The sequence below is a fragment of the Bombina bombina genome, chromosome 1 (assembly GCF_027579735.1).
Source record: "Bombina bombina isolate aBomBom1 chromosome 1, aBomBom1.pri, whole genome shotgun sequence".
In the NCBI taxonomy this organism is placed as follows: Eukaryota; Metazoa; Chordata; class Amphibia; order Anura; family Bombinatoridae; genus Bombina; species Bombina bombina.
This window is the reverse complement of record NC_069499.1, coordinates 1,063,126,490-1,063,139,822: the sequence shown is the minus strand read 5'-3', so window position 1 is coordinate 1,063,139,822 and position 13,333 is coordinate 1,063,126,490. Positions and strand designations below refer to the sequence as shown.

At 38.3% G+C, this 13,333-nt stretch overlaps 1 protein-coding gene across 5 annotated transcripts in view; it reads right to left on the bottom strand.

Moving 5' to 3' along the window:
* SULF2 (sulfatase 2) overlaps nt 1–13,333 on the bottom strand; it is a 904,152-nt gene that overhangs the window by 503,683 nt on the left and 387,136 nt on the right. For 4 of the 5 annotated variants that reach the window (XM_053690481.1, XM_053690402.1, XM_053690933.1 and 1 more), the window contains one exon: nt 9,291–9,364. The exons of the other annotated variant lie outside the window; for it this stretch is intronic. The gene's annotated coding sequence lies outside the window, so the exon portion shown is untranslated. The remainder of the gene's footprint in view (nt 1–9,290; nt 9,365–13,333) is intronic. 5 annotated transcript variants of the gene reach the window in all.

The following is a 13,333-nucleotide window of genomic DNA, read 5'->3' as shown; positions in this document are numbered from 1 at the left end:
TGGAATAATTGTGCTTTATACAAAAAAATCATAACCACCACAAAAAAGGGTGGGCCTCATGGACTCTTGTTAATATGAAAGAAATGAATTTATCAGGTAAGTTCTTACATAAATTATGTTTTCTTTCATGTAATTAACAAGAGTCCATGAGCTAGTGACGTATGGGATAATGACTACCCAAGATGTGGATCTTTCCACACAAGAGTCACTAGAGAGGGAGGGATAAAATAAAGACAGCCAATTCCTGCTGAAAATAATCCACACCCAAAATAAAGTTTAACAAAAAACATAAGCAGAAGATTCAAACTGAAACCGCTGCCTGAAGAACTTTTCTACCAAAAACTGCTTCAGAAGAAGAAAATACATCAAAATGGTAGAATTTAGTAAAAGTATGCAAAGAAGACCAAGTTGCTGCTTTGCAGATCTGGTCAACCGAAGCTTCATTCCTAAACACCCAGGAAGTAGATACTGACCTAGTAGAATGAGCTGTAATTCTTTGAGGCGGAGTTTTACCCGACTCAACATAGGCAAGATGAATTAAAGATTTCAACCAAGATGCCAAAGAAATGGCAGAAGCTTTCTGGCCTTTCCTAGAACCGGAAAAGATAACAAATAGACTAGAAGTCTTACGGAAAGATTTCGTAGCTTCAACATAATATTTCAAAGCTCTAACAACATCCAAAGAATGCAATGATTTCTCCTTAGAATTCTTAGGATTAGGACATAATGAAGGAACCACAATTTCTCTACTAATGTTGTTGGAATTCACAACTTTAGGTAAAAATTCAAAAGAAGTTCGCAACACCGCCTTATCCTGATGAAAAATCAGAAAAGGAGACTCACATGAAAGAGCAGATAATTCAGAAACTCTTCTAGCAGAAGAGATAGCCAAAAGGAACAAAACTTTCCAAGAAAGTAATTTAATGTCCAATGAATGCATAGGTTCAAACGGAGGAGCTTGAAGAGCTCCCAGAACCAAATTCAAACTCCAAGGAGGAGAAATTGACTTAATGACAGGTTTTATACGAACCAAAGCTTGTACAAAACAATGAATATCAGGAAGAATAGCAATCTTTCTGTGAAAAAGAACAGAAAGAGCAGAGATTTGTCCTTTCAAAGAACTTGCGGACAAACCCTTATCCAAACCATCCTGAAGAAATTGTAAAATTCTCGGTATTCTAAAAGAATGCCAAGAAAAATGATGAGAAAGACACCAAGAAATATAAGTCTTCCAGACTCTATAATATATCTCTCGAGATACAGATTTACGAGCCTGTAACATAGTATTAATCACGGAGTCAGAGAAACCTCTATGACCAAGAATCAAGCGTTCAATCTCCATACCTTTAAATTTAAGGATTTCAGATCCGGATGGAAAAAAGGACCTTGTGACAGAAGGTCTGGTCTTAACGGAAGAGTCCATGGCTGGCAAGATGCCATCCGGACAAGATCCGCATACCAAAACCTGTGAGGCCATGCCGGAGCTATTAGCAGAACAAACGAGCATTCCCTCAGAATCTTGGAGATTACTCTTGGAAGAAGAACTAGAGGCGGAAAGATATAGGCAGGATGATACTTCCAAGGAAGTGATAATGCATCCACTGCCTCCGCCTGAGGATCCCGGGATCTGGACAGATACCTGGGAAGTTTCTTGTTTAGATGAGAGGCCATCAGATCTATCTCTGGGAGCCCCCACAATTGAACAATCTGAAGAAATACCTCTGGGTGAAGAGACCATTCGCCCGGATGCAACGTTTGGCGACTGAGATAATCCGCTTCCCAATTGTCTACACCTGGGATATGAACCGCAGAGATTAGACAGGAGCTGGATTCCGCCCAAACCAAAATTCGAGATACTTCTTTCATAGCCAGAGGACTGTGAGTCCCTCCTTGATGATTGATGTATGCCACAGTTGTGACATTGTCTGTCTGAAAACAAATGAACGATTCTCTCTTCAGAAGAGGCCAAAACTGAAGAGCTCTGAAAATTGCACGGAGTTCCAAAATATTGATCGGTAATCTCACCTCCTGAGATTCCCAAACTCCTTGTGCCGTCAGAGATCCCCACACAGCTCCCCAACCTGTGAGACTTGCATCTGTTGAAATTACAGTCCAGGTCGGAAGAACAAAAGAAGCCCCCTGAATTAAACGATGGTGATCTGTCCACCACGTTAGAGAGTGTCGAACAATCGGTTTTAAAGATATTAATTGAGATATCTTCGTGTAATCCCTGCACCATTGGTTCAGCATACAGAGCTGAAGAGGTCGCATGTGAAAACGAGCAAAGGGGATCGCGTCCGATGCAGCAGTCATAAGACCTAGAATTTCCATGCATAAGGCTACCGAAGGGAATGATTGTGACTGAAGGTTTCGACAAGCTGTAATCAATTTTAGACGTCTCTTGTCTGTTAAAGACAGAGTCATGGACACTGAATCTATCTGGAAACCCAGAAAAGTTACCCTTGTTTGAAGAATCAAAGAACTTTTTAGTAAATTGATCCTCCAACCATGATCTTGAAGAAACAACACAAGTCGATTCGTATGAGACTCTGCTAAATGTAAAGACGGAGCAAGTACCAAGATATCGTCCAAATAAGGAAATACCACAATACCCTGTTCTCTGATTACAGACAGAAGGGCACCGAGAATCTTTGTGAAAATTCTTGGAGCTGTAGCAAGGCCAAACGGTAGAGCCACAAATTGGTAATGCTTGTCTAGAAAAGAGAATCTCAGGAACTGATAATGATCTGGATGAATCGGAATATGCAGATATGCATCCTGTAAATCTATTGTGGACATATAATTCCCTTGCTGAACAAAAGGCAATATAGTCCTTACAGTTACCATCTTGAACGTTGGTATCCTTACATAGCGATTCAATAATTTTAGATCCAGAACTGGTCTGAAGGAATTCTCCTTCTTTGGTACAATGAAGAGATTTGAATAAAACCCCATCCCCTGTTCCGGAACTGGAACTGGCATAATTACTCCAGCCAACTCTAGATCTGAAACACAATTCAGAAATGCTTGAGCTTTCACTGGATTTACTGGGACATGGGAAAGAAAAAAACTCTTTGCAGGAGGTCTCATCTTGAAACCAATTCTGTACCCTTCTGAAACAATGTTCTGAATCCAAAGATTGTGAACAGAATTGATCCAAATTTCTTTGAAAAAACGTAACCTGCCCCCTACCAGCGGAACTGGAATGAGGGCCGTACCTTCATGTGAACTTAGAAGCAGGCTTTGCCTTTCTAGCAGGCTTGGATTTATTCCAGACTGGAGATGGTTTCCAAACTGAAACTGCTCCTGAGGACGAAGGATCAGGCTTTTGTTCTTTGTTGAAACGAAAGGAACGAAAACGATTGTTAGCCCTGTTTTTACCTTTAGACTTTTTATCCTGTGGTAAAAAAGTTCCTTTCCCACCAGTAACAGTTGAAATAATAGAATCCAACTGAGAACCAAATAATTTATTTCCCTGGAAAGAAATGGAAAGTAGAGTTGATTTAGAAGCCATATCAGCATTCCAAGTCTTAAGCCATAAAGCTCTTCTGGCTAAGATAGCCAGAGACATAAATCTAACATCAACTCTAATAATATCAAAAATGGCATCACAGATGAAATTATTAGCATGCTGGAGAAGAATAATAATATCATGAGAATCACGATTTGTTACTTGTTGCGCTAGAGTTTCCAACCAAAAAGTTGAAGCTGCAGCAACATCAGCCAATGATATAGCAGGTCTAAGAAGATTACCTGAACATAGATAAGCTTTTCTTAGAAAAGATTCAATTTTTCTATCTAAAGGATCCTTAAACGAGGTACCATCTGATGTAGGAATGGTAGTACGTTTAGCAAGGGTAGAAATAGCCCCATCAACTTTAGGGATTTTGTCCCAAAATTCTAATCTGTCAGGCGGAACAGGATATAATTGCTTAAAACGTTTAGAAGGAGTAAATGAATTACCCAATCTATCCCATTCCTTAGCAATTACTGCAGAAATAGCATTAGGAACAGGAAAGACTTCTGGAATAACCGCAGGAGCTTTAAAAACCTTATCCAAACGTATAGAATTAGTATCAAGAGGACTAGAATCCTCTATTTCTAAAGCAATTAGTACTTCTTTAAGTAAAGAGCGAATAAATTCCATCTTAAATAAATATGAAGATTTATCAGCATCAATCTCTGACACAGAATCCTCTGAACCAGAAGAGTCCAAAGAATCAGAATGATGGTGTTCATTTAAAAATTCATCTGTAGAGAGAGAAGATTTAAAAGACTTTTTACGTTTACTAGAAGGAGAAATAACAGACAAAGCCTTCTTTATGGATTCAGAAACAAAATCTCTTATGTTATCAGGAACATTCTGCACCTTAGATGTTGAGGGAACTGCAACAGGCAATGGTACATCACTAAAGGAAATATTATCTGCATTAACAAGTTTGTCATGACATTTAATACAAACAACAGCTGGAGGAATAGCTACCAAAAGTTTACAGCAGATACACTTAGCTTTGGTAGATCCAGCAGGCAGAGGTTTTCCTGTAGTATCTTCTGGCTCAGATGCAACGTGAGACATCTTGCAATATGTAAGAGAAAAAACAACATATAAAGCAAAATAGATCAAATTCCTTATAAGACAGTTTCAGGAATGGGAAAAAAATGCCAAACATCAAGCTTCTAGCAACCAGAAGCAAATGAAAAATGAGACTGAAATAATGTGGAGACAAAAGCGACGCCCATATTTTTTGGCGCCAAAAAAGACGCCCACATTATTTGGCGCCTAAATGCTTTTTGCGCCAAAAATGACGCAACATCCGGAACGCCGACATTTTTGGCGCAAAATAACGTCAAAAAATGACGCAACTTCCGGCGACACGTATGACGCCGGAAACGGAAATGAATTTTTGCGCCAAAAAAGTCCGCGCCAAAAATGACGCAATAAAATGAAGCATTTTCAGCCCCCGCGAGCCTAACAGCCCACAGGGAAAAAGTCAAATTTTTGAGGTAAGAAAAAATATGATAATTAAAGCATAATCCCAAATATGAAACTGACTGTCTGGAAATAAGGAAAGTTGAACATTCTGAGTCAAGGCAAATAAATGTTTGAATACATATATTTAGAACTTTATAAATAAAGTGCCCAACCATAGCTTAGAGTGTCACAGAAAATAAGACTTACTTACCCCAGGACACTCATCTACATGTTTGTAGAAAGCCAAACCAGTACTGAAACGAGAATCAGTAGAGGAAATGGTAAATATAAGAGTATATCGTCGATCTGAAAAGGGAGGTAAGAGATGAATCTCTACGACCGATAACAGAGAACCTTATGAAATAGACCCCGTAGAAGGAGATCACTGCATTCAATAGGCAATACTCTCCTCACATCCCTCTGACATTCACTGCACGCTGAGAGGAAAACCGGGCTCCAACTTGCTGCGGAGCGCATATCAACGTAGAATCTAGCACAAACTTACTTCACCACCTCCCTTGGAGGCAAAGTTTGTAAAAACTGATTTGTGGGTGTGGTGAGGGGTGTATTTATAGGCATTTTAAGGTTTGGGAAACTTTGCCCCTCCTGGTAGGAATGTATATCCCATACGTCACTAGCTCATGGACTCTTGTTAATTACATGAAAGAAAAGACACCAATAGGTGTCGAAACGTCTGGGATTGCTGTAATACAACTTTTGTGAATAATAAACATTGATGAAAAGACCGGAGAGTGAAGCGTTTTCTTCCTTGGGGTTGAACGTAAATATATATATATATATATATATATAGTCTTATAGTCTTGACATTATGTATGTGTTCATAATCTGATACCACATTACTTAGCTCATTGCTTATATTGCTTAGTATAGACCCAGATGCCAGTGTTTCTGTTCTTAAGCACACAACTCTTAATGCAGCATACCATATGTATATGTTTAACTACTCATACAAATGATAATTGCAACCTAGTCACATTGTATATTTGTCTGTTAACTTGATTGTCTATGTGGTGTAGTGCTATGATGGTACTGCCACTCACAGAAAATGGATATATCTGAAATGTTTGATATCTCCTGTTATCTAGTATTTACGCATTTGTATAGCTATGCTCACTGGCCTATAGACATGCTCTCACAACATTCACTTGTTGAGTATCTCATGGTTGGTTGTCATTATATGGTCCTTTCACCTTGTACCAGAAACGTTCTTCATACAGGGGCTCTACTATTATAATGGCATTAACTTCTGGTTGTTTTGGTAGAGCTTTCTATAAGACAAGTACCATAAATATTTACAGACCACTAACTACGTTAATTTATTAATGCCTTATCAAATACCTAGCACAAAGGCTAAAATTGGGGCAATTCCAATACAACTGTCCCTTACTGAACTACTAAGCTATTATCATTCCATTCTTTAAGTAACTAGATCTGTACCCAATATGTTGCCTGAAACACCTGCTGAGTCACTGCTCTCCCATATAAAGTTATATTTGTGAACTGCTTAACTGTGACACTACTGTATCTCTGTATCTCCCAGACACGCCCCCCCCCCGCCCTTCCCCTTTCCAATTTTAGAGCAGCTCTTGTTCTGTTGATTTACCCTTACCCTTTCCTAAACTCACAACATAAATATTATGATATGCTCAATGTACAAATCACTTAATGAGGCCCAAAAGTGGTCCACCTGTAACTACCATTAGTTATGAGTCTCGTGATCCAGTAGGTCCAAAAGTGACCAGCTCAGTAGTTACCACATTATCATTATTATCATATACAATGAAAAGAGATATCATAATATGTCCAGTTGCACTATTATTTCTGTTTTATATAGATAGATTGCAGCCAGAAAAGTGAACTTGTCTCAGAAATACATAGGTGTGTTGTAGTGAGCTGCCTTATCAGCCATAATTATGCTGGATCGTTACATATCATAAGATTAACATAGCTACATGAAGGTACAATCCTATACTAATACATACTATTTTCACGAAAGTGATCCGAAAGCTAGTCAATCAGGATGTATATAGGAGCCTTACTATAGTATAACCTAGGCAGCTTGCTCAATCCCTACTTAAAGGGCCATAATACCCAAATGTTGAAACACTTGAAAGTGATGCAGCATAGCTGTAAAAAGTTGTCTAGAAAATTTCACCTGAACATCTCTATGTAAAAAAGAAAGATATTTTACCTCAAAAGTTCCTCAGTAGCCACATCCCATTGTAAAGCACTTCTAAGCAACAAATCAGTATGTCTGTCCCGGGACAGCTAAGGGGTTGAGCCTCGTGCACTCTCATGTTATTTCCCTATTCAGTTTAAAGGAAGTTTACTATGAAATCTCATGAGAGTTAAGTCAAATCTCATGAGATCACAGAAAAAGAGTTCATGACCTCAGCACTGTTGATGCTGATTGGCTGCAGTTCATTTCTTCATATTTTTTTTTTACCTGCAGCTGGGCAGCAGCTGAGTATAACTTTTTACACAGAATTTACTCTGCTGAGCTGAGGAAATTGTGAGGTAAAATATCTGCCTTTTTTACATAGAGATGCTCAGGTGATATTTTCCTGTCAGTTTTTTACAGTTATATTGTATCAGTTTCAAGTGATCTAGCATATGAGTATTATGCCCCTTTAAACCTGAAAGTTCACCATACCATATGCAATGTTCATATTGTTTTTGTTACTTTTTTTTAGTAGGACGCAAATGATTACGTTTTGTAAAAAAAACAACTAAAGGGACACTAGTCAAAATTTTACTTTCATGATTCATAGAAAGCATGAAATTTCAAAAAGTTTTTCATGTAATTTATTATGAAATATGCTTTGTTCTCTAAATATTATTTGTTGAAGTGTAAACCTAGGTAGGCTTATAGGAGTGTACACGTGTCTTTAGCACTATGACATCTTGCTCCTGAAATTTACCCTTTAACAAAGGATACCAAAAAATGAAGCAAATTTGATAACATAAATAAATTTGAAATGCGTTTTCTAATTGCATGCTCTATTCTGAATTAAATTTTTACTTTATGGCCCCTTTAATTAAGCGGGATATATATTTTTCTGCAGAAATCGCATAGGTGTTTCCTCCTCCATAAACATTTATATATGTTTACGAGAGGAAATGGTGCCTTGTACAGATCACAATAAATCTTCCCCTTTTTGTAAACAAATTATGAAAAGTACTAATCGTGTTCTATAAGAAAAGAATCGGTCTTACTAATAAGCTCATGCCTGCAAAAAGTTCTGTTTCCTTAACCCTTCTATTGCTAGAATTGCAACCATCTTTGGCAACCAAAGGGTTTAAGTAATGTTCAGAAACGTAACAAAACTGCTCTGTTCTAGCAATGTGACTTTGGAAAAAAAGGCAGAAAAACACTTGAAAATGAGTTATGAGCACGTTCCGTAAGTCGACCCCTTTACTATTTATGGAGAACATTGATTAATAATACAAGAGACACCGTCACGTTTTTGTTTAGTGGGATATGGCAGCTAATACATATTTTCTTTCTGTACAGAATACCTGAGCTAGTTTGTAAAACAGAAAAAAAACAGAGCAAGTACTAAACACATTTGCAATCAATGCAGAGCTGACCCCTCTGGTTAATGCTGTATAAAATATTGCGATGACAAAAAACACACCACACCGGATTTAACAAGGTTTGTGTTTGAGAAGGATTTTTCTCTGGACCAAATTACCTGAAAGTGAGCTTTCTATGTGGAGTAAGAATTGATATTACACTGGCAACTGGGAATGTCCTTTCTCAAGGTCACAAGACCCATGCTGTATCTGATATACATTTGAATTGCTTAATAAAAACATTAAAAATGACATGACACATATTGCAACATAAAATATTTAGTTATCCATAGTAAAACAAACTTTGCAATACACTTCTATTATTATTTTTCCTGTTTCATATCTGAAAATTAGGGGTTTTCCAATTCCGAGAGTTGGAAATACCCACTGCAGACTTCACAAGCCTAACCCTGCTACATATATGTACCTAACTGGCCTCAGTCAAGATAATAAAATACTGCAAAACAATGTAAATCTTGATAACAAAATGATAGTGGCGAGGCTTGTCTTCAGTAACAGATAAGGATTTGACTCCTCCAAATAGTCAAGTGTTTATAAGACTTAAGCCACTGAAAAACAATGGCAGCAAAAAGGTAGTAATGTATTCAGAAAATTTTACACTATGTTGATATAATGATTTATTGAAAGACTACAGAATAGTCCTATAATTACAAGGTGTTTATGTCGCTTCAACCAAATATGTACTGGCAATTTTACTTACAGAAGGAGAATGATCAGACATCTGGAAATCACTAGAAAGTCTTGATATTTTCAATGATATCTCAACTTCAGAATCTAAATCCAAAATAAAAAAATAGCAAAATTATGGCCAGCACAAATTCTGTTTGGGAAAAAAAACATTAAAAGATAAAAATGTGCAGCTTTATTGTTGCTGTAATTATTATAAAAAGATTACAATAAAAAAAACATATAATTTGGCTAATGCACAAGGACGTTGTTGAATGCTGTAAGGGGAAAATATAGCACTATGCACAGGAGCAGTAGTGGGTTAGCCTCCCTTACAGGAATAAGTAGAGGGAGACAGGTGCACAAGCAAGTGAAGAAAACTGAACGCAGCACCGCAAACACCAATCACAGGTAGATAGACAGATACATAGATAGATAGATAGATAGATAGATAGATAGATAGATAGATAGACAAACAAATATATAGTGCCGCTCATAAAAGGTACATGAAACCTAACATTTTTCTTTTCCGATTCAGTTAGAGGCGAAAATACAATTTTAAACAACTTTTAGTTCTATTATTAAATTTGCTTCATTGTCGTGGTATGTTATCCTTTGTTGAAGGAGCAGCAATTCACTACTAGAAGCTAGCGGAACACATCGGTTTGGCCAATGAAGACAGCATATATGTGCAGTCACCAATCCCCAGCTAGTTACTTAAACCTACCTAGGTATGCTTTTCAACAAAGGATGCTAAGGGAACTAGGCAAATTAGATAAAAGTAAATTGGAAAATTGATCAAAATGACATGTTCTAACTGTATTATGAAAGTTGAATTTTGACTTTAATGTCCATTTAACCCTTACACTTTGCATAGATGAGCCATACTTCAGCAGGGAAAAGAAAAAAAATGGCCAAGACCAAATGCACTCAAGCTCTGGAAAACTGTTAGGCCTAGATTTGGAGTTCGGCGGTAGCCGTCAAAACCAGCGTTAGAGGCTCCTAACGCTGGTTTTGGGCGCCCGCTGGTATTTGGAGTCAGTGATTAAAGGGTCTAACGCTCACTTTTCAGCCGCGACTTTTCCATACCGCAGATCCCCCTACGCCATTTGCGTAGCCTATCTTTTCAATGGGATCTTTCTAACGCTGGTATTTAGAGTCGTTTCTGCAGTGAGCGTTAGAGCTCTAACGACAAGATTCCAGCCGCCTGAAAATAGCAGGAGTTAAGAGCTTTCTGGCTAACGCCGGTTTATAAAGCTCTTAACTACTGTACCCTAAAGTACACTAACACCCATAAACTACCTATGTACCCCTAAACCGAGGTCCCCCCACACCGCCGCCACTCGATTAAAATTTTTAACCCCTAATCTGCCGACCGCCACCTACGTTATACTTATGTACCCCTAATCTGCTGCCCCTAACCCCGCCGACCCCTATATTATATTTCTTAACCCCTAACTTGCCCCCCACAACGTCGCCGCAAGCTACTTAAAATAATTAACCCCTAATCTTCCGACCGCAAATCGCCGCCACCTACGTTATCCCTATGTACCCCTAATCTGCTACCCCTAACACCGCCGACCCCTATATTATATTTATTAACCCCTAATCTGCCCCCCTCAACGTCGCCGACACCTGCCTACACTTATTAACTCCTAATCTGCCGAGCGGACCTGAGCGCTACTATAATAAAGTTATTAACCCCTAATCCGCCTCACTAACCCTATAATAAATAGTATTAACCCCTAATCTGCCCTCCCTAACATCGCCGACACCTACCTTCAATTATTAACCCCTAATCTTCCGATCGGAGCTCACCGCTATTTTAATAAATGTATTAACCCCTAAAGCTAAGTCTAACCCTAACACTAACACCCCCCTAACTTAAATATAATTTACATCTTACGAAATAAATTAACTCTTATTAAATAAATTAATCCTATTTAAAGCTAAATACTTACCTGTAAAATAAACCCTAATATAGCTACAATATAAATTATAATTATATTATAGCTATTTTAGGATTAATATTTATTTTACAGGCAACTTTGTATTTATTTTAACCAGGTACAATAGCTATTAAATAGTTAAGAACTATTTAATAGTTACCTAGTTAAAATAATTACAAATTTACCTGTAAAAGAAATCCTAACCTAAGTTACAAATAAACCTAACACTACCCTATCAATAAAATAATTAAATAAACTACCTACAATTACCTACAATTAACCTAACACTACACTATCAATAAATTAATTAAACACAATTGCTACAAATAAATACAATTAAATAAACTATCTAAAGTACAAAAAATAAAAAAGAACTAAGTTACAGAAAATAAAAAAATATTTACAAACATAAGAAAAATATTACAACAATTTTAAACTAATTACACCTACTCTAAGCCCCCTAATAAAATAACAAAGCCCCCCAAAATAAAAAATTCCCTACCCTATTCTAAATTAAAAAAGTTACAAGCTCTTTTACCTTACCAGCCCTGAACAGGGCCCTTTGCGGGGCATGCCCCAAGAAGTTCAGCTCTTTTGCCTGTAAAAAAAAACATACAATACCCCCCCCCCAACATTACAACCCACCACCCACATACCCCTAATCTAACCCAAACCCCCCTTAAATAAACCTAACACTAAGCCCCTGAAGATCTTCCTACCTTGTCTTCACCATCCAGGTATCACCGATCCGTCCTGGCTCCAAGATCTTCATCCAACCCAAGGGGGGGTTGGCGATCCATAATCCAGTGCTGAAGAGGTCCAGAAGAGGCTCCAAAGTCTTCCTCCTATCCGGCAAGAAGAGGACATCCGGACCGGCAAACATCTTCTCCAAGCGGCATCTTCGATCTTCTTCCATCCGGTGCGGAGCGGGTCCATCTTGAAGCAGGCGACGCGGATCCATCCTCTTCTTCCGATGTCTCCCGACTAATGACGGTTCCTTTAAGGGACGTCATCCAAGATGGCGTCCCTCGAATTCCGATTGGCTGATAGGATTCTATCAGCCAATCGGAATTAAGGTAGGAATTTTCTGATTGGCTGATGGAATCAGCCAATCAGACTCTAGTTCAATCCGATTGGCCGATCCAATCAGCCACTCAGATTGAGCTCGCATTCTATTGGCTGATCGGAAAAGCCAATAGAATGCGAGCTCAATCTGATTGGCTGATTGGATCAGCCAATCGGATTGAACTTGATTCTGATTGGCTGATTCCATCAGCCAATCAGAAAATTCCTACCTTAATTCCGATTGGCTGATAGAATCCTATCAGCCAATCGGAATTCGAGGGACGCCATCTTGGATGACGTCCCTTAAAGGAACCGTCATTAGTCGGGAGACATCGGAAGAAGAGGATGGATCCGCGTCGCCTGCTTCAAGATGGACCCGCTCCGCACCGGATGGAAGAAGATCGAAGATGCCGCTTGGAGAAGATGTTTGCCGGTCCGGATGTCCTCTTCTTGCCGGATAGGATGAAGACTTTGGAGCACCGGATTATGGATCGCCAACCCCCGCTTGGGTTGGATGAAGATCTTGGAGCCAGGACGGATCGGTGATACCTGGATGGTGAAGACAAGGTAGGAAGATCTTCAGGGGCTTAGTGTTAGGTTTATTTAAGGGGGGTTTGGGTTAGATTAGGGGTATGTGGGTGGTGGGTTGTAATGTTGGGGGGGGGTATTGTATGTTTTTTTTTACAGGCAAAAGAGCTGAAATTCTTGGGGCATGCCCCGCAAAGGGCCCTGTTCAGGGCTGGTAAGGTAAAAGAGCTTGTAACTTTTTTAATTTAGAATAGGGTAGGGAATTTTTTATTTTGGGGGGCTTTGTTATTTTATTAGTGGGCTTAGAGTAGGTGTAATTAGTTTAAAATTGTTGTAATATTTTTCTTATGTTTGTAAATATTTTTTTATTTTCTGTAACTTAGTTCTTTTTTATTTTTTGTACTTTAGCTAGTTTATTTAATTGTATTTATTTGTAGGAATTGTGTTTAATTAATTTATTGATAGTGTAGTGTTAGGTTAATTGTAGGTAACTGTAGGTAGTTTATTTAATTATTTTATTGATAGGGTAGTGTTA